This window comes from Atractosteus spatula, chromosome 17, assembly GCF_055471065.1.
Source record: "Atractosteus spatula isolate fAtrSpa1 chromosome 17, fAtrSpa1.hap1, whole genome shotgun sequence".
Classification (NCBI taxonomy): Eukaryota; Metazoa; Chordata; class Actinopteri; order Semionotiformes; family Lepisosteidae; genus Atractosteus; species Atractosteus spatula.
The window spans coordinates 11,619,993-11,642,294 of record NC_142722.1 but is presented as its reverse complement, the minus strand read 5'-3'; the positions used below and the strand labels follow the sequence as shown (position 1 = coordinate 11,642,294).

At 42.4% G+C, this 22,302-nt stretch overlaps 1 protein-coding gene across 1 annotated transcript in view; it reads left to right on the top strand.

Annotated features, from left to right (window-relative positions):
- The first annotated feature begins 319 nt into the window (after window positions 1-319).
- The window catches only part of ncor2 (nuclear receptor corepressor 2), a 179,667-nt gene continuing 157,684 nt past the window's right edge, over window positions 320-22,302 (top strand). The window contains exon 1 of the mRNA XM_088935499.1: window positions 320-802. The gene's annotated coding sequence lies outside the window, so the exon portion shown is untranslated. The remainder of the gene's footprint in view (window positions 803-22,302) is intronic.

The following is a 22,302-nucleotide window of genomic DNA, read 5'->3' as shown; positions in this document are numbered from 1 at the left end:
TGCCAGGTCCCCTGCCACCATGAACTGGATAAAGTAGTTTGAAGACTGATGGATGGATAAACTTTTGAAATCAGCAGAACGTTGCTTTTACTATACATCATATGGAAACTCAGCATTTTAAAGAGTTTTCCTTATTGAGGAAATGTAAAATCCTTTACTGACTACTGTACACACAGAAACGAGTGTTGATTTGCAAAGTGGCTGACACGATACACAGTGTGTTGCCCCGGGCTGCATGATAAATGAAACAGAAAACGCCTCTCCTGCATGTACAGAAGATGTGGCAATATCCGTAAATCTGGGGTGTGCTGTCCCTTTAAGGGGGAAGTGAGCAGAGCTACGTCTTGAGTGGTGGTGCTGTTTTTGCTAACAGTATTGGACCAGAGCCTTCAACCCCTTCACTGAATCTTAGACGAGGGGCTTGCAGACTTAAAAAAAAACGACCATAAAGTTATTCGACTGCCTGCCTGAGTGAGTGGGAAGAGGGAACGAGAGAGAGAGAGAGACAGCAGGAACAGCCGAGAGAGAGAGAGAGAGAGGCGCACATTCAAGGCACAGACCAGACACGACATTTTTAGCAAGTGGGAGAAAACAGAGCAGGCTGCAAAGAAAACACTCGGATCCGTGGATTACTGTAAAATAATAGCGCAAAAAAAAAACAGATTTGCGAGAGACATTTTTCGTCCATGCGGAACAATCGTGGTGGACGAGTGCTTACGGATTTTTGAAAACAAAAACCCAAACAGACCACAGAAGCCGGGATTCAAAAATGAGAAGGTCTTCTAATCGGATTTAGTAGAAGGTAAGGCGGAAACGAGGCGCTTTTAAAGGGCTAGTGAGCCTTTTTACCCCTCCCCTCGGAGGGGAACTCGCGGATCAAGACACTATTTACAGAGCCACTACACTTGTTTTCTGCACTAATTGTAGTTGAAGGATGCTGTGCGGTCTACAGTAACTGGAGAAAGTAGAAGCAATAACCAGTCCCGTGAGTTCAGCGTACAACAGCTTGCCTACTTTCCCGTCTCAGCTAATGCCTCTTTATGGTTTTATTTTTTCTTCCTCGATTTAAAAATCGCATATAATCCAGATATTCCGACTGGTGTCACTGATTTAAAGCAAGCAAGCGGATTTCGTGCAGACTAAGCGCACGGTTTTAAACGAGGTAGCCTAGATTGTGATGAAATCAAACACCACTAGCTTCGCTCAGACGGTTTCTGTTGTGTGAAAAGTTAGCGTTTGGGGGGGAGGAGGAGGAGGAGATGGTAGTTAAGTCCTCTGTTCCTGAGAACTATGCCCGTCTGAGTGCAGTTGATTTCTCCCTGCTCATCTTTGATACGGGGGTTGATCCATCCATTACGGTTGAATGATGGTAAATATCGCGTCTAACCCCTATGATGTTGGTCGTAAAAGTCCTGTAGCTAACCCGCCCGTCCTGTGTGCAGGTGATTGAGTTTAGAATAAGGGGGACTTCCCGTCGGTGTGCTGAGACTGGTGTTGTCGGCGCAATATTGTTTATCGTTTGCTTTGATGGAATTTCATTGTGACGTGCGCGTAGGGCTCACCGCACCGGCGGCGTTGTCGCCAGAATAAACAAGGTATGGGATTTCTAACTAAACGCCTCATAAACCCGACTCTTGAAAGTTTTCTTTTACTAACTTAAATTAAAAGAGAGTGGTATTTCGTGGTGCGTTTTTTTTTCCAATGACGCTTTACTTTTTTAAATCTAGCTAGTGCTGTAGTTTTCAGTTGTAAATGGTAGGGCCTTTATGCGATGATAATATTAAGTTTAATCAAGTATTTACAGTAAGGATTAATGTATATGTTGACTAATGAAACGGTTTGATAGCGCCATCTCTGATGGGGTGATTGCTCTCATCTGTAGGTACGTACCAGCATGCAGATTTGTTAATATTACACCATTTTGGGGGATGTGCTTCGTAATACTGGGCCATCTGTGAATGTTTTAAAAATTATGAAATTAATTAAAACATACCAGTTTGTTCCCAGAATAGACTGGTTCCTAAACCATCACAGACAAACTTCACCGCTTCAGCTAAACCGATGTGATGAGAAGACTTGATTATTAGTTTTACATATCTGTTCGATATTAAGTGGCATATCGCTTTTTTAAATAAAGTGAAGACATGCGTGTTTTCACAATAGAATGCAATGCATTGATTCAAATCAATGATCAGGTAACTCTTTACCACTGCTTTTACAGAGCGCAGTTGGCACTAATTGTGGCCCAACTAATGTTATTTCTAGTAAACAGTCCTAGGGCTATAACTATTTCAGTCGCTACATTGCCATTACTTTCTGCTCCAAGTTGTAAAAGATAAAACTTGCTTGAGAGCAGTGATTTATGTTAATGCCAATACTGGACATCCTGTAGTGCACTGATCTAGGACTGAAGAAGTGCTTCCCTGAGCAACTTTGTAGTCTATGCAGAAGGCCCTGGAATGTCAGTATGACCTAGTCTCCTTTTGTATCTGTATCAAATGTGTAAGGGGGAAAAAAAAGCTGACCCATCGCTTTTCGTGCAAGAGATCATTGCTGCTTTTGAATTTAATCTCCCGGACACTTATTTTTTTCTTAATTAACGAAAGGAGCTGCACAGCATGACACATCTGGCTGGTTTTCTGCCCAGATCTCGTAGCTCCAGGTCTTCTTCTTCTGCGCAGTCAACTGTGTGGTCGATTTCTAAAGCCTGTCTGCTGCAATTACCGTCGATCTTGTAAACATCAGATGTCTTCTTTGTGGCAGGCCTCGCAAAATAAAATCTTATGACCGTACTTGAAAATATTCCATTTGCCAATCATGGTTCAGCCTGATTGAACTATTGTACTGTTCCTCAGTGCCAGGCGGCAAAAAAAAGACATTTGCATTTGGTCTAAAGAATAAGCAGTACAGACTTTAAACTGTTTGATACAATCTGCAATCAAAGCTGATTTTTTCCCCCTGTTAAGACATATTGATCTGAAAGCCATCAGTGATATATCCGTTTGTAGTGTTTTAACTGCTGACAGGTGTGTCTGCAGTAAATCCTGTCTTGGAGTTAGTTAGGCGCTGAATGATAGCTAGATACCACTGCTGTTGCAGCTAGCGCCTTTAGAACTCTAAAACAAAGCTGTTTTTGTTTTGTTTTTCCTTGCATTGTGTTTAAAGAATGTTTCTGAGTTATTGTTTATGTTGAGAGATTTGTATTGAAGGTTGTAGTGTTATTTGTTTTTAAGGTGGTAGTTATGTTATTAAAAAATGTATGTTGTTTCCTGTTAGCTCAGGAAAGCTCAAGTACTGTAGCTTTTTTTAAACAAAAACAAAAACAAAAGCAATACCATAAAACAGATTTTTGGGGTATTGTGGATTTTAGGAAGACCAATTGATAGGCTAAATAAAGGTCTGTCCATTGAAAACAGAAAAAAATGGTCAATTTAATTGCTAGTGGCAAGATATTGCTTAAATCAGAGTTTGTAATGACCGAAAAAATGGAATGATGCGTTCTTCTTGGTTTAAGAAGGGTCTGGTTTTTCACTTGGTACTGACTTACAAAGAGCTTATATGATCACTTTTTAGTGGGTTCAACTCCAGAACTTGCCACCAGTGAGTTCTGTGCATCTCTATGACTTGTTAAATTTTAAATATTTCTTTTCCATGTTGATTGTGTACAGCACAGTATGTTCTTCATGTTAAAGACATTATAGACCGTATCTGAATGCTGTGCTTGGGCTTTATATTCAAGCACACAACCCTTTCCAATCCAGTATTTTTCTTAGGTTCTTGTTATGCAGCCAAAACAAATCAAACACGTTTGAAGATAAATAAATTGCGTAAAATAGTCTGAATCCTAGAACAATGAATGAGTTAAACTACTAAACTATATCTGAATGACTGGTTTAATCCATGTTTAATTTCACCCTTATTTTAAACATGGACAGGGATTCTCCTTGTTCAAATAATGACAAACACTCAAGCCAACAGCAATTAATTTAGACTTAGTGAAAATCTGATCCATAAATAACTGCTCGGGAAGTAAAATCCCTACTGATCAGATAAGTGGACTTACTAGGCATACACTTTTACTTTTTGAGCATTTAATTTTGTGTCCTATACTGTATGTGTCCTTTAAATATGGGATTGGTGTCTGTAATTGCCCTATAGATGCCAAATTTGCATAAAGAAGTCAGATGGGCTAACAGCTGCTAACCAGGGTGGAGAACCCAGTCTACTGTCTACAGAAATTCTGAAATGCATGTAACCGCAGTGTAACAGCCTTGGCAAGCACTCACTGTGTGCAAGGCTGTGCTTGTAAGGTAAACTGGTTTAGAAATTGCATTCCTCCTGTGTCACTGTGAAGTCAGGGATGTATCCTATGCTGTACTTGGCAGACAGTGTTGGCAAACGCTGTTTTCATTATGTGTTTCTAAACCTTACAGCCTTTGGCAGTTACAGGAAAACCATTATTATACTGACCTTCACTGACCACCTATTCTTCTGCTGAATTGCCAAGAAGCAAAACCTGAAGACTTAGACATGACAAAGTGCCCTTCTTTTCAAAGTGTCTTTCTACATGTCTCTCCTATCCTTGAGGGACATATTAACAGCCTCTTGAGACTGTCAAGAATGTTATGAAAGTGTGCATTACAGTGGGATGCAAGCAATTATATTGCCTTAAAGCACAACAGCCTTGTGGCTCCTGCTTAGAATTGGTGGATAGTACTGTACTGATGATGACACCTGATTCTAGACAACCCCAAAGGTTCTCTCGGGGAGTTCCAATTGAATTCCCTCTGGCACTCTTCTCTACTTCTGGAATCCATACTGGAGCACACAGGCACTTCTGCACTGAAATCTAGCAATATTGGTGCCCCACAAGGCTGCCTTCCTTCCTCCTAAGAACAGATGAACAGCACAGCCCAGCTTTTTTTATTCCAAATCCTGGCTGCTTAACCAAAATACAGGAGGGTGAATACATTTGTAATTTCACCTGGACACCGGGCCAAAGCCTTCTGAAATTCAGCCGTCATCACATTGAAGTCGTGTTTAAAAATGATTCGCACCCCAGCTGTGTATGTGTGATTATCCCACGTTGGTGATATTCTGAGAGGTGATACTTGCCCACTGTTACAAAAACTGAATTAATGGGGAAGCCAAGCTTGTAAAAAAAAAAAATTATTTGCTATTAACCGATTGGAAATCGGGCTATGTGTGTATCATGAGAGGTCTTTGAAGGAGGAAAAGGCCGGAGTCTGTTAAGCAGCCACTGCAGTCTTGTTGGTTAATGTAATGGAAAGTTAAATTACTGCACTTGTCAGTGTGGGTAATTGTACTTAGAACTGAACGCAGCCTTTACATAATTTATATATAGGACAATCCTACTCCTACACTTTTTTTTCTTGGCTGAAATTAAAATCCTTAATTGAGGTGATGTGGGTAGAGCCTCTCTTCAGAGGGGGGGGTGGAGGAGGGAGAGAAAATAGTGGGCCTGTGGGGGTGTTGATTTTTCTGTGAAGGGTGAATTATTGTGGCGGGCAGCAGCCTAAATGGCCTGTCTTATTAATGTGCCATGTGCCGTTTTGCTCAGGCTGAGGATTGTGATGAGGAGCATGTGTTGTCCCTCAGGGAAATGGGCTCCCCCCTCTCTTACTGCTCAGCCAGGCTGAAAAGTTCCATTACAGCTACAGTGGGCTTCACTGGGGCTTCGCATCTCGTTAACAGGCGGGACCCCTGACATTTGGGACAAATATTTTCGGGTGTGCTGTAGGGGGGAGGGGAAAAAAAAAACTAAGCTTTTTAACATTAGACCTTTGTTACTGCTATAATAAAAAAACACCCAATAAATGGCTTAAAAACAGGGAAAAAGGGACAGTTCCCTTCGTGGTTGTCTAAAATACCATATTTGTGTTTGTTGTTGTTTTGTTCAGTGAACACTTGATAATAGCTGAAAACATGTTAGTAGGTGATGTGTTTATTACATTCTTTACTATAAAGCCATCTTTTACTTTCGTATTTTTTCCAATTTAATGGACATCTTTTTTTTTGTGTGTGTGTCTCGGTATTGCTGCCTGTATAGCCCCTCCCTGAGAAATGAGTGCTAGAATTCAATTAAAAAAATCAACTGGGAAAAAAACAACATCTTTTATGAAGAACAGTGGAAGGGTGAAGTGGTGTCTCGGTCTCGGGTTTCATTCTGACCTGGCCTAAACTCTGTGGAGTTTGCATGTTTGTGTTGTTTTGCTCCAGGTACGCCAGTCTCGTTCTGCTTCCCACAGACATGCTTGCTGGGTAATCTGGTGTGGCTAAGCGTGTGTGAGGCCTGCCTTGAACTAGTGCCCAGTCCATGGGGAAACCCCACCTTGTGTCCTGTGGTTCCAGGAAAGACTCTGGCCTCTCACAACCCTTATCAGGAATAGAATAGGTAGAACAGCAAGGTAAGCCAGCAGCCATATCGCCATGCACTCACAACTGGCAGCCCACTGAAGCTCAGCAGGTGTGAGTCGGGTCAGTACCTGGATGGGAGACCTCCTGGGGAAGCTACGCTTGTTGCTGGAAGAGGTGTTAGTGGGGCCAGTAAGGAGCGCTCACCCTGCTGTCTGTGTGGGTCCTAATGCCCAGTATAGTGATGATCAATATATACCAATCATGGCCTCCTGATAATCCCCTTCTATGAACTGGCTTCATCACTCTGTTCTCCACTCCACTGAAAACTAGCGTTTGGGGAGTGTACTTGTGCACTATGGCTGCAGTTGCATTATCCAGGTGGGGCTGCACATTGGTGGTGATAGAGGGGAGTCCCCATTACCTGTAAAGTGCTTTGAGTGGACTGTCCAGAAAAGTGCTTTATAACTAAGGAATTATTATTATTAGGATTGAAGTCAGTCCTTTAGATTCTAAAAACAGAAATGCTGGTAGCTGGTAATGCCTTAAAATTGAATTGGGCTTTCTTTTTTAATATACAAATGTTTTTTTTTTCTCCGTTCAGAAATAACCATAAGAGGTGTATTAGACGTATTTTCCTTATAAGGTTTATCTCATTAGTTTAATGTATTTGTGTATGATGGGTAAGGATTGTGAGAGTGTGGAACAAGCTACCCAGCCATGTCTTAAAAGCAGATAGTCTGGTTTCTTTCATGAAACGAGTGGATGGGATCCTCAGATAAATGAGCCCAAAGTAACCCCCTCTCTTTTGTAATTTTTCTTATGTTCTTATGGTGTTCTTCGTGTAGTCTAGTTGTTTCTTTGTCAGCTCCTCTGAAATGTGCTTGTTCCATAGTATATTGGTTCCAATCATCTGGTGTGTTTTTATTGCCATTCAGTGTGTATGTACTGTATGTGCACATCAAGTCCTTTATATTTCTGTGGTTCAGGTACTATAAAGTAATGCACCACTGTAATAAATGAGACCTGTATGTGTCTGGAATGGAGAGACGTGTTGATATGCAAATGCCACTCTATTGATCCCTTAATTAGCTGGCAGCATTAGCCCTGCTTCAGATTCATGACTGCTTAGGTTCTACATATTAATTAACCAAAACGAATCCCTTCATGCCTCTATAATCGACAGCCTCTGGAGGATAAGGGATCTTTTCATCTTCACTTCTCAGACTGCGCTGGCTTTTGGCGGATTAGATTGGACTTGGAACATGACAATTTCCTGATGCTGTGGGAGCCTCTTACAGAATGTACTGCCACTTTCCATGTTTTAATTCTTTTTTGTTTGTTTGTTTGTTTGCTCTGACAGAATATCCAAAATAATAACGTTGCTTCATTTAGAACGTCCTGGGAAGAATCCCACACCCTTGATTCAACACAGTGTTCATCACGGGAGGATGGGTGATAAGCGCATGTCTGTTTAGCCTATTTCTTTATAAAATAAAAAGGTCTTTTGCTCCAGTCAGCTTAAGTGTAGTAGAATTTCAGGGAGCAGGAGCTTCCTAGTCGTTGGTCTCCTATTTTCCAACCTTGTAATTTCCCACTAATCCTCCTCATACAAGCATTACAGCTGGAGATTTCTGAGGTTTCTGTCAAACAACTGTATAGTTGTGCTCTGTGTTACCTTGAGGTAAGAATGTCCTGGAATACCAAGCAGGTTGTTAGTAGGATCTGTATTTGATTCCCTTCCAGTCTCAATTCCCTAAAAAAACACATCCATTTGTAAACTGAAGTGCATTTTTCATTATGTTTAGCCCAGTCACAGGGTTATACGTGCATGCTTATGGTGCTGAAAGGGTTAATTAATTAAAAGACGCGAGCTGTGCGATTTTGCAGGTGGCTCATGGGAAGGACGGGGTTTCTTCTTGTGTTGTCGGAAAGTTTGCGAGAGGAAATTCCCTTTCCTCTGTCATTCCAGTGGCTGGTCAGAGTCAGGAAATGTCAAAAATGAAGCAAGTGGCCCAGAAGGAGTGGTGTTAATGGGATTCCTCTGGTGGTTTGGAGTCTTCAGCTAAGCCCCGGGTGTGACGTCCCTACCGCACACAGACCATGTCAGAGCTGAGCTCTGATGCCTGGAGTGCGAGCATGCGGTGGCCTTCTCCCTAGTGCCAGCTTGCGCTCAGTAATCAAAGCAGTAGACTGGTAATCCTGTGTGGTGCTTGGTGCCAGGGGTTGGGTTTATGGTTTACTCTTGCATTATGAAACCTGATGCTGTTATGAAACAGGCTTAGGAATGCTTCACTGCGCACTGTATATGTAATTGTTCACATTTTAAATAAACTGTTGGACATTAGACATTGTCCTGGCTGAAATGCAGTCGTTCATGCTTAATAAGAATAATGCTGTTGCCATTTTCCGTGAATACAGTTCTTTTTTATTTGAAATGTCATTTAACAAAGGTATTGATAGTGTATAATCTGTTCTGTAACATCACATGCATTTTTGTCCAGTAATGCACTCCAAGACGAACCAGAGTCGCTGTCGGAATGTGTTTGTTAAAACTCCGTCTTTGTACTGTTGCCCTTTGAAATTGGTTGTCTTAACAATGGGATGTATTGTTCAGTGAAAAAAGAAAGGGGGCCTGCGTGTGTTGTCTGTGCGAGTAGGAGTTTTCAGTTATCTACTGGCAATTGTTGAAGAGAAGTTAAAGGAATATAAAAAATACTCCAGTGTTAACCTTAAACCCTGAGCTGTTTCCCTAATGAGCACAAAGCACAGACCCGGATGACATCGACAAACGAATCCCAGAATTCACTTGAAGTCGTAGCCAAACGGAGAGAGGAGCTGATATTTTTTTTTAAAAAAATTTAGTCCGACAAAAAAAATGACGAGGAGGCCTAAACCTTCTCTTTGGTCACCTAGACCGTTGTGTGCGGTGACTTAAGGGGTAGCTGCAGCTTCACGAGGCTTGTTCTCACTTTGGCCTCCAGTGTTTCGGGAATAAGATGTGTGGCTGTACCGGACTGCTATTGCATGACTCATGTTACCTGCGGGTGAAAGTAATTTCCCTCTAGATAGCAATTCAGTCAGTATTTATCGCCTCCTGCTGCTCTTTATGTGGCTAAAAATGATTCCACTGTGGCTTTCAAAATCCACATGGCTTCTCAGTTTGCTGAAGGGTAATTTACCTCTGTTCTTTCCTCCTTTTGTTTGATGACCATGTCAGTTTGTGTATGGGGACAAAGTTCTTTGAATTAAAATGAAAACTGACAAAATTGATGCTGTTCTTGGAGTGTCTCAGCTGGAATATTTATTTCATTACAGTAAAAGGGTTTTCACTCCTAAACCTGTGATTTTTACCCTCCATTTTTGTGGTGAAGTGCATAAAAGATGCAAGAAATCCTTCAATGAAAAGCATTTCTACCTGCCCTTTTTTTTTAACTTTAAACACAACTTGGTCTTGTCAGAACCTGAAACGTATTATTATTTTTTAAATTTCCTTAGTTCTAACTTCTAAAGGATGGGATGGCAGTCTCTGTTGTCATTAAAAATACTTCTAACTTAAACTGGTCGTCTCTCCCTTCTCTCACTCCAGTTCAAAACAGAAACAATGTTGCAGCTCATCTGGGATATAGAAAGCATTATATAACCGATTCAGCAGAATTACTTGGGTATTGCCCATTTGAACCACAACAACAGACAAAAAGAAACAAATAGAAGCAAAGCTTAGCAAGCAATTATTTTTGACAAAGAGCTGTCATCACTCACACAGGAGTTAACTTTCCCGTTTAATTTGTTTTGCATCCAGGACGCCCAAATGTGCAATTTGCCTGGAGGTGCATTAAGTGTGTGAGAGGTTACTTGGGCTTGCGGATCTGTCTAAAAGTAACAATGTGCTGATGCATGCTGTGGACAAGGGTGTGTCTGCAACCTTTAATTTCCTCTTGGCTTGTAATCAGGTCGTTACTGGCTTAATTTGACTCTTTTACCAACTTTTCCCTGCTCTTCTTAGGATTCTTCTGCTGTGTTTCAGACCCTCAAGGACCACAGTTGGTCCACCCTGCTGTGGACAGGAGTACATCAGATTTTCTGTCAGCTCTTTGGCCTGTAACGGCAGTGAAGCTTTGAAACCCTTTCTTCTCGGTTATGAAGTTTGCAGTCGCATTTAGGATAAGTGCATATCAGACATGAATCAGCCTGTACTTTGTGTTTAATCAACTGATTTAAAATTGCGATAGATCAAAGCATGTTGTTCTTGGTTTTAATGTCTAGAAATTGAGTTTACTTGAATTTGCTGTTGAAGGGGCATGCTTGAAAGATTCCTAGCCTTTCAGTGCTAAATTGAGTTTTTCAGTATTTGTTCCAACTGCCTACCTCCCATTAATTAGTAATTAGCCATTGGGTCTTCACTAAACCCTATTTTAGTAACAGATATTTGTTGCCTTCGAAGTTTAGGTTGATTTTCTAATCTTATTAGCTATAATGATTTTAAATGTTGTATTTATGATAATTATGCACTACATAAAGAACATTCATCTGAACGTGTCATTTCACTGCTGGCAAAAATGAGCTTGCAACCATAAAAAACGCTTGAGGCTCAACTGTGAAACTGTATGTCTGAAATGCAAGACAAACGGGCCCTGAGAGTAGCAAGCAGCTTTACCTGTGAGCTCTGTGTGAAGTGATGAGGCAGAGCACTCAGAAGCTGTTAATAGAAACAGCTGTTAATAGAAAAGTATCTCCCCTTGTTTCGTAGGGCATAGGGCTTTTTGTGTTAACTGGGAATCAGAATTGGCTAATGGTAAAGTTCAAGGCATGTCACCTGATTAAAAATAAACGCCATGAATGGAGTTAGTAGTGGGATGGACTGCAACTCAGTGCAAATAAGAACTGTGGCACAGAGCCATCCAGGAACAATCAGCATGAGATGTCTGTGTGTATCCTGAAGGCCAGGCTGCATTTCTTCAGATGGGTGTTGTAACTGCTGCCAAGTTGACAGTTGGCGATTTCGTAGGGAGAAAAAGAATAATAGTCTTCTTCCTTTCCATAAGGTACAACAAAAAGACGTGTAATAAAGTCATTCCAGCTTCTTGCTCGGATTGCTTTACAGCATATTACTTAAAGGATGTTTGATTCTGTTCACTGAACTGGGGTTCATAGCCACATCAAAGCTTCAGAAAGCTGATTTGTATGAAATGCTGACACTTTCCAGGTTTGCTCTCAGAATGGTTCTGAATGACAGAGAAATGAGGCGCATAGATAAGCATGGTCTAGTAAATCTCACAGACCGAGTTGAATGTATTAGTGCTGTCTACAGGCAATTTGTTTCTTTTTGTTACCTTTCTGAGGAACAGGCCTGCGCTTAGCATCTACTCTTTATTATTTATTTTAAAAAACTTAAAGAAAGAAGGTCTCAGCGCGGCTATGAAGTCATTTATCTTGCTGATTAAAGAAACTGCAGTGACACACATTTTAGAGCATGCTGCAAACAGCACAGTTTAGGAGACAAAATAATTTGCATTTCAAGGTAGCGAAGAAGATGCAGTTTTGAAAAAGCAATGGCAAATGCGATTAACAGAAATAATATTTGTAGTTCCTCCGGCATGTGTGTAGGCTGGTAGTGGGGAAACGCCAATTGTACTATAGCCTTCAGTGCTCTGGAAAAGATCTCATTGAGTTACCACTTTGTTGTCTGTATAACTGCTTTAATTATACCTTTCAGAATTAGACATGAAAGCTAACTAAGATGTCTGCTTCAGCTTGCTTACTGTTTTTTACCAGTTTGGACATCTCTGTGAAGTTGTAATAGAGGGCCAAAAATAGCTGTCTTCTATTTTGAAGGTGACACTTTGCTTTTTGTGGTTAGGCCCATGCTGGGAAATTCGCTTCCCTTTTTCAGTTCCACATTTGAAATATTTCTCAGGTGCAGATATATATGCTACAGGGTCTTGACCTTTTCTCAGGTGTAGCTGAATTTGGCTTTCATTTGCACTGAGTGAGCTTATGGGAAATGCGACACGAAAGATCGCATTTAGAATTGCTGAGTTCTTCCAGCCACGCCAAGGCCTTTCTGACCAGTTCACTTACCAGGCAAAGCTCTGGACCTGAGGACACTATTGATTCCACAAACAGAGAGAGCGCAGGTAATGCCATCTACTGCTGCCCGTTCTGTCTCTCTCTCTTAAGTCAAACCTTTCACCTCCAGACAGACTGAAACAGACTGAGCACTGCCCACACCTGAAGAAGGCTCCACAGCCGAAACATTGTGTTTCCTTTCTTTACTTTTCAGCAGGGAATAAACCTGTTACCTGTTCCTGAGCACTGCAGTGGTAACTTTATTTTATGGGCCCAACACATCTCCTCCATTTGAAAATATTTTATTCCACTACCGCCATGGACACTTCGTTGCATATACTCTTTAACGTCGTGTGCAGTATTGGGCACGTATGGAATATTAGACATTGCCCCCTGTACATTTCATCCTAAGAATGAAAAGCTTGAAAGATGAAATGTTCACAGCCTCAGAGGTGATCCTCTGTGTCCTGGAGAGCCGCAGGATCCTCGGATTTCATCCTCCATTAGACGCTGGATATTCAGGGTTTTTGTCTAGCCTGACTTCAGTGAATCAACTAGTGACTTTACTGGCTATTATTAGGACCATTCCCAGCTCTTCAGTTGGTTGTGGAACTTGGTTCCTCTATAAACCGCTGTGCGATCTCTATGAGTGCGAGAGGCCCATCACTCTACCTGGAAACACTGACGTTCTCACTCATTCTGGATTGTCCTGTGGCAGAATGGCTTGCAGATTATAAGCCCTGTGGCTATACCTTGTACAGAGCCCTGGAGCAGATCAGCAGTGGAGACGCTGCAGGCTGCATCCAGCTCCGAGACATTACCTCAGGCCGTATGAGAAATCGTAAACGAGACGAGCCGCTGTGCTGCACCTTTTGCAGTTGCTACTTCCGTCTTTTCCTCTCTGATGGCGCTCAGAGGCAAAGGGTAAGAGGATAGTGAACGGTCTTGACGGTTCCACGGTAGGAGCTGGGGCAGAAGCTGTGCGGTCCGTGTCAGTCGCCTTGTAGCAAAGTCTGCGTGAGCACATCCACACTTCTCCTTCACCTGCGGGAGGGGATATTCTGACACGGGCAGGCGGGAGGGGTGCTGGCTCTTAACCTGACTTGACCTTGATGTGAACAAACATGCTGAACAGGAGAAGGTGTTCACAGAATTCCGAAGTCACTTCTGCTCCCCTGAGGGGCCAGACAGAGGTGAACAATAGGCTGTTTCCATTTTAGATTGTTTTTTTTAATGGAAAACAAACGTACGATTTTAACTGTAGGGTAAGTGACCTCGGTTTGTGCAAGACTTTGTGCTTGTTCTAAAGCTGTAGCTTTGGTCCAGCTTTGTAAATATGTAAATATGTCAGCTATTGTGTCTTCTGGTGGAATGAGCTGATCCACTGTTTCCTGTAGGGAAATGAGCAAAACCCTTGTCTGATTTCCTGCAAAGTAGAAATTCCAATTCCTTTTAAGGGATCTGATGAATGTATTGTACCATGAGGACCTAATAAAAATGAACATCAAGTTTTTAAATTCAAAGTTTTTAATTTTCCTATCCAAATGCCTTTGTAAAATTTGTGAACTGATGAAAATATATATTTTTTTGCTTTTGGTTGGGAGCTAAATAAGTTTGTGTTATACATCTGCCTCTTTTTTTTTTCCAGCCTGAAATGGATGGTTTTGACTTCCACCCTGTACAGTGATGAATTGTCAGTGGAGGTGAGCTGGGTTAGGGCGTGTGATGGGCTAGCAGTGAAAGAGCTGTGTCAGTCTGAGAAAGAAAAACCGCTTAAGAGCTCTTTTAAAAAAAATTTTAGTCCTTTAACAGGATGAATCAAGCGAGAACAGGTCTCCGTTTACAGTGCCGATCTCGAGCTTGCCCATTCACTGGCGCGGTAGGAGTGAAGTACCTTGCTCAGGAATATAACTGCTACGCCCCACGGGGGAGTTGAACTGGAAAAAGTGCTCCGTATTGAAGGGGCTCCAGGACAAACCGTTTCAGGCTTTTTTTTTTTTTAGCCGTTATCCCACCAAAGCCTTTGTTACATATGTTCCCTCGTTCCTCGTTGACTTGCGTACATATGTTCCTCGTTGACTTGCGCACCACACTTTGTGTGCATTGTGTAGGGAAGCACAATTTTGAGTGGCTTAAAAGTATGCCAACTAGACAGCCTTTTCAAACATCTCTTTGAACTCGGGGTGCTGTCATTTCCTTTCTCAAGTAGTGTGCTGTCCAGATATATGGGAGGGTTTTTTCGGTAGACGACTGGGGACCCTCGAATAAAGGATTCCCAGAAGCTCGGTAGGAGATTCAGAACATATGGTGTATATTTTATATAACATATGGTGTATATTTTGTGTATGTATGGACATAATTCAGTAGGGGTTCACCAGGCTCGAATAGTGAAAATTGAATGGAACTGCCTTCAGTTCTTCAGCTTGTCCTCCTTTTCTGGTTTGTCCTGGGAAGCCCTAAAAAACAAACTGGCTTCACACATTTGTCCAACACTCTTTTGATTTAGCCGTCTTAAAGGCAAGAGCAAGGCACCGCTAATCGGAACGCTGTTTGAGGCTAACAAACACTGTCAGATCTCCTTCATAGGTGCTACACAACACAATAAATCAACATGCAGAAAAAACAGGTACGGTACGGAGGTATTTTGCACATCTGGGCCACATTGGCTCATCAGGAAAGCACCTCAGACACCAGCCCACTCAGGAGCAACTAGGGTGAAGCACTTAGCCGAACAACAGAAGTGTCTGTAGCAGGGAATCAAGCCCATAAGCCACTGTCTAGTAGACATTGCTGTACATACCCCCAGTTTCAAAGAAACCTTCCAGGACCGTTGTTACTGAGCTGGATTTTAACAAAAGCCCTTCCTTGTCCAGAAGTTCATAGTGGTATCTTTCAATATTTTCACTTCTCTCTATCTGGAGTTCTGCTCATAGCTAATAGCTGAAACTGTAATGATTTGTTACAAACGCTCATGTGCCTTTAATGACGTTGTTGTTGTTATACCATAATGTATGGTGTTGGCGGAGGGGGGTTAGCTTCACTACAGTACCGTGTTACCATTTGAACTTTCTGCTTTGACAGTCACTTCCTTCTGCAAAACCCAGCATGGCCTCCTTCCTCCTGCCTGGGATAACCGTAGCGGAACTGAACATTTGTTCATTGTGCCGGAGTGTTGATCACGGGCTGCTATCGGAGATGATTAAAAACGGCTCTGCCAGATAAGAGGGAGCAGGGTGTTATCCCCTCTGCGATCTGCCAGCATGCTTTATTCTTGTTGCAATAACAGGACAGGGAGCGCTGCTGGAATTCTTACGGTTAGGTGCTGGGGGGCTCTTTTCTTCATCTGATGATCATGGCCGATGTGATAACACTTTTTTTATCGTTGTATGCAGAAAGGGAAGAGGATTACATTTAAATGCTATTATGATTAACGAAGCCCTCTAATTTTGGGGATGGGCTGCGCAAGTAAAGTAGCTGCATAACTGACCCGACAGAGTTTTGCACATTGTCTTAATGTGTTTAAAGGCTATTAGGCATAATTTAGGGTTTAGTTTTCCCTTCCCCTTTTTTTCAGAAGTTAATTACAGTTTTCAGTAGCACAGCAATAAAGGAGTTGTAAAATTAGAAGCCCTGTGAACGTTTGCCAGCATTTAGATATTACTAAATAAAAGTGCGTTTTCTAATAGACGATGGGGATTTTGTCAATTATGTGCTCATCGCTGAACGTAGCCATAATAGCCTATTTTATTAAAAAAAAAGATTAAAATTAGGAAAGAGTAATTCAGCCCATCGTGTGATCATGTGCAGATCAGACTTTGAGTCTGTTGATCTGAAAGTCCCAGTGTTTGGTCATCTGCTGTAGAAAAATCATCATGATGCCATGGCAAAACAAAAGATCAGAAGGCTTACAAAACTGTAATTCAGGTTGGCTTTGTAAGCCAAAGAAAATCCTCTTTCTTTTTTCCTCAAGGTTTTGTTTTGTGTTCTGTGGACCATAGGGGTCAGAAGCAGATCATTTTATACTCTAAGGCTTCTTCTTTTATTTTTCCCGTCTTCGGTGAGGAGGAATCTATTCTGTTGGCCTCCATTGGTTGATTTTTTTCAAAGCAGGTTGTCGGGTATCGCCACAAAATGAACAATCTGTTTGGTGCAAATGGAGTGGATTGGAGAACTGGCTGGCCTGTGTAATTGTTCACATCTATAATAGCCGGAGTGTTCGCAGATATACGTTGCTGCTGAATTCAAAATGGAACCCTTGTTAATTGTTAGATATAGTGCTGCAGAGTGCATTAATGTCCTGTGGCTTCACTCCTGGCTCTTGGGCTTCATGCTGAACTGTTTCAAAGCACATTAATGAAACGGCGAATGTGCGGTTCCCTCCTGTGTGTCTGCTAGCTTTTAGCAGCACGGAGAAAAGACCTGCTGGGACTCACAGTAAATATTGACTGTCTGAGGTCTCCCTTAGCCATTCTCTGGAGCCTCCTTACTAATGATACAGAGAAGGAGGTGTGGGGGAAGGGGCTGGTAGTTATTGCAGGACCCTTTCCTCCCCTGCTAGACTAACCTGTCTCGAATGCATTTCATCTTAAGCTCCTAGCAGCCAAGAGATTTATTGTCCAATTGTGGAACTCGTTAAAGAACTGGGGGATGGGGTGTTGGAGGGGGAAGGGAGCAAGAGAGGGTGGGAGGTTGGACGACAGCCTGCACTCTTTCAATGAATAGTCTCTGACCCAGGGGTTAATGGAGTCTGATGGCAAGACAGACCTGCAACCTTGTTTATTCTTGGGGCTTCATAGCGCAGATGACACTCTGGCCGAATGGATTTATAGGTTGTGGGCGTTCTCATCAAACGGCAGGGGTGGAAGCAGGGGAGTTCCAGGGAGGCAGGGGTAAGAGTGGGGCGAAACTATCCGTGTAAGGCGTGAGCGGTCCACCAGAGTGTCTCGTGCCAAATGACCAGGGGCCGATGAAGAGAGCAGTGCAGACTTTTGTGGTGGTGGGGGGGGGTGTCTCCATTCTGAGACCTTTCCGTTGGGGTGTGGAAGTCTGGGACCCAGCCAGTTATTTTAAAGCTGACACCCAGGATTCTTTCAAGGAGCAGCTGGATGAGATCCTTGGATGAATTAACTATTAACAACTAAACATGCTAGGTGGGCCATCTCTTCCCTTTGGTAACTGTCCTTATAATTCCATGCTTAGTGCGGATCCAAAGGAATGATATCTGGATATCTGAATGATATCTGGGGTGGCACAGTACTGTACCAAGACGCAGTTGGTCGTGGACTTTACTTGGATTCCTGGGCGAATGGCTGTTTTTTTTGTCCTTCGTTGTGCGGCTCTGTGCCGTTCGTGAGGTGCTATCTGAGGCAGTTGCTCCTTGCTGTTTCTTAGCCCACAGACAGGTCTCGCACCTTTCCTTCGCCCTTGAAGTCTGTTCCCTTGCGATTTTTTTTTCTTCTTTGCAGCTTCATTATCAGAAATGTCAACTGCTTCCTGTTTGTTCTTGCTCAGGGAAGGTAGGGGAGGGGGCGTAGCAGTAGGGGTTTCTCAAGCGAGTGTATTTCCAGTAATTTAGTCAGCGGGGTCGATACGCTTCACCAACTGTTATTGCTCTACATGTAGATCTCCAGATAATAAGTAAGACTGCAGTGGAGGCAGGAAGCCTTGTTTAGATAGCAGTTAGGTCAGGGTGACTTGACTAAAAATTAGTATTTAGTGTGGGTAAGCCCACTCCACTTCTGTATTTCTCTCTGCTCCTGGTCTGTTAACGTGTTTTGTAACAGGTTTTTCTCTGCTGGGATTGATGAAGTATTGTTCCTCATCTGGTGGCTGTTGAGCACTTCTTATAAGCTTCTTCAGCCTGTGCCTTAAGCCTAATGAGACACATGTGAGCTTGGGCACTTTTTCCCTCCCCCCCCCCTCCTTGTATGCTCTCTGCCGGTGCTTAAACCCAGGTGTGTCAAATGAAGCACAAACAAAAATCGGCCATAGTTTCAGCTGCTTTCCTTTGTCACCCCTGTCTTTCAGTTTCCCCGTGATCTACAGTTTGCAGGCAGGCGTGCAACATTTGGACAAAGGCGCATGACATGTATTTGCTTGCTCGTCGGTAGCATAAGACCTGGAATTTGCTTTGATATTTTGTGCTCTTTGGAATCCACTGTGCTGAGAAGGGGGTGTGCTCTTTGCCTTCTGCCCAGTGGGCCAAGAGTCAATGCAGTGAGGCATGTGTGACATAACGCTAATGCACTGTGGCCTTTTGCAGTGAAATACGTTGGGTCATTCCATGTCAAAGCAGCCAAATCCAGGAAAATTCCCACTGAAAGCTTTTGATTTTATTAATCTTTTACGTAGTGGAAGATAGAGGTCTGGTGTGAAACAAGGCCAAACATTTAAGATCAGTTTTCTTTTGCAGGGGGTTTGTTGAATGGTCACATGCTTGACTGGGCCATTTTGAGGATCTAAAAATTGCATCTAGAATGCCAGCAGCCCTATGAATGTTTTTGTACAGATAGTCATCTGTAGACTTCAAAAAACACAGGTGCCATGACTTTGTCTGTGGCTAGAGAACCAAGGTGTGCTTCCAATTTAAAATAATTTCTTTATGCCACCCTGCTATTGTGTACTTTAGCTGTCAAGTTTTGGGACAAAACACAAAACAGTGTTCAAAGTATTGGGATTGGTCCCATCTTTGAAGGTGTTAAACCTTTTGTGGGGCATAAGTTAACAAAGCAATTGAAACCATATATGGTGTGAATCAATCTGTTAAACAACAAAAACAGCAATAAAATGCAAGTAACTCTTGTATCCAGGTAGTTTATCATAGCTACAGATCAGTTCTCTTCAGAGATACTGTCTTAAAAAATAGATCATTCTTGGACAGATGAAACAAGTGTTGTGCTACTGCCTATGTTTTATCATGTTCTTTCAAAGTACTTATCTGACTGTGTGCCTCCTACACAACGTTTCTGACCATACATGTGAATAAAACATTCTTACACTCTGATCCTGGTAGGCTAGGAGCCATTCAATTATCCTTGAACTTTTTGAATGTGGAAACCACACTAGGTACTGTGTAGCCCTGTAAAGTTTTGTATAGGAATTAGTGGAGTTGTTGGTTTGATCTTCAGATAAGATGCCATTTCTGCATGGTGCAGTGATAATAAGCGTTTGCTTCAAAGTTCTGTCTTCTTTATAGACAGTAGTAATCTTGTTCTTTCCCAGAAGCTTCTATAAACCCTCTGAGGATTTATAGAACTGCTAGATGACTTAAAAGCGTTAATTAATACGGCACTCCTTTTGCTTAATTTGAAATTCTTCAGTTTCCTTTTGGATAAACGCAACAAAAAGATGAAGAAATCAATGGATCTGCAAAAAAAGGAGGAGAAGGAAGAAAGAACCACACATTCGCATGGTGTGAATACATTTGGAAATTATGCATTTAGAAAAATGTAAATTTTAAAGCTCTATTATATTACATTCCTCTTACATTTTAATTGGTGTTGATTTGCACCAATATATCTCAAATACGCTTTCACTTACAATTAATAAAGGGTATAAATAAATGTGTAGGATACTGTAGCAGCATGTACGGTGGAGGTGGTTGGCATGGATGTCTGAGGTGATGTTTACTCACCTTAATCCATGGTAGAGCCCACAGAGAGAGCGCTAGCAGTGATTATGGCTGTTCCTGTGGTAAATCGCCTGGGAACTGTTGAGTAATGGGGGAGCTGTCAGGTGAGGTTGTGGAAAGTGGTGTGGCAGGGTATGCGGCACTACACACGTGTTCTGCATGAGAGCTTTTTGAAGAGGCACTGGCTGCAGTCTCTTTCCCTCAGTCTCCCCACAGTCAGAACTGCAGCCTCAGCGTTGCCCTATTTTGTTCATACCAAGACAGCTCTTAATGGTTTGCTTTTTTTGAGGGCCTTTTATGTTTCTCTGGTACCACACGCTTCTGTTGCCTTGTTTCAGCCCGTTTTGGTGGTCAGCTAGCTGTTGTTTCTTCCTTGCCATTCAGTGTTGTCCTGCAGTGATTAATACTTAAACCTTGCAAAGAAAGGAACAAGGACTTCTAAAATTGGTATATTAGTATATATGTTCAGGTGGGGAGCTGCGTCAGTATGCGTAGGCTGCAAAGGCACAAGTAATAGGTTTATTCCATACTGAAAAAAAGAATAAAGAGAACACAACGTTTCGGCCGTGGAGCCTTCTTCAGGTCTATGTTAATATATATGTTTAAGAAATTTCTCATACTGTATTTGCTGTGCTCTGGTGGTTTCTGCAGTGTGTGTAATACCAGGATGGGTAAACAGTTGCCTTTTATTTATTCATCATACAACACAGTCGTGGTAAGTGCCCATGCAAAGAAAAGGCATTATAATTGTGGGAATGTAGTACTAAGCTGTTCAAAACCATCCACATCCTCTTCCAATTCAGGGTCGCGGGGGACCTGGAGCCTCTCTCAGTAAGCAAGGGGTACAAGGCAGGGTACACTTCGGGCAGGAGCACCAGTCCATCGCAGGGCAGACACACAAACAGACAGACAGAGACACACACACACACACACACACACTCATGCCTAAAGCCAGTTTTCCCAATTAACCAATTAACCCACCGGTCTGTGTTTGGACAGTGGGAGGCAACCGGAGTGCCCAAGGAAACCCACCTGAACGTGGGGAGGACGTACAACCTCCACACCAATAGGACACCAGGATCGGGGTTGAACCCAGGGCCCCAGTGCTGTGAGGCAGCAGTGCTAACCACTGTGCTTCCACTATGTCATCCTCTGTTCAAATCATTTAACCAAAATATCCTGTTTAAAATGTTTTTTTTTTCTAATCTCTTTTCCTATCTTCTGTGTGGCTACCATTTGTAGAGGCTGTGCTCTTTTTTATGATTTGTTAAACCTAAATGCATTTTTCTGTGATGCGCCAGTATAAGAACCTGCTTTAAAATTTTCCAGCAGGCTTGAGTGGTAACGGTATTTCCTCTTTTACTTCAAAAAAATGCAGGGAAATGCTTCTCCTTTACGTTCAGAAGGATCTGTTTTTTTCAGGAATGCAGAGTGTCAAATAAAGGAAGGAAATGGTTAAAGAAAACAGAGGATATTAGTCTGTTGCCCAGGAGATAGCTGTTCATATTGAGAAGTTGCTGAGCAGAGCTGTAAAAGGGCCCAAGTGATAGATTTCAGCTCTTGTAGTGTCTGCTGGCAGTGCTCCAATGCCGCCATGGTTACCAGGAATTATTACTCACTGCCAGCACTGAGAATAAAAGCATATACTCTTGGCTTCTGAGCAGGAGGAGTGGGTTTATGTAATCCACACAGTTTACAGGCTGTGGAGGCTCAGAGAAACAGTGAGAAAATTATTAAAAGCTCTGGTGCCCACATCACAGGCTAGAGCCGGTAGGTCTCTGTCCTTTGTTGAGAGTCTTGTTTGTGATTCATATCCGGCTAATCTATTTTCTTTCCATGGTGCGTTTGTATTCCTGTGTTTTATATGTGTCTCGCGTTTCCTCCTGGATTAAAAGGTAAGGCCGGCCTCTTCTTTGGAAATGGCTGGGTTGTGAGGAGTGTTCCCGTGTTGGGACCTCTTCTCCTTCTTCTTTTGCTTTTTTGTTTTTGTTTTGTTTTGTTCTCTCGAAAGGGCACGCACAGGGAATCACCCTGACGGGACTTCGGGCTTGGCAAGTAGTTGAGATGTCACGAGCTTCAAAGCTGAAGAGAGGGAGAGTTGGTGGGGGGGGGGGGGGGGGAATCTTCTGAAGGGGAAGTTGTTCAGTTAGGGGGAGTTTTGTGCCACGCTACAGGTTTTGAATACACAATTGCGATCATATTTCAATATTTATATGCAAGAGCTAGGA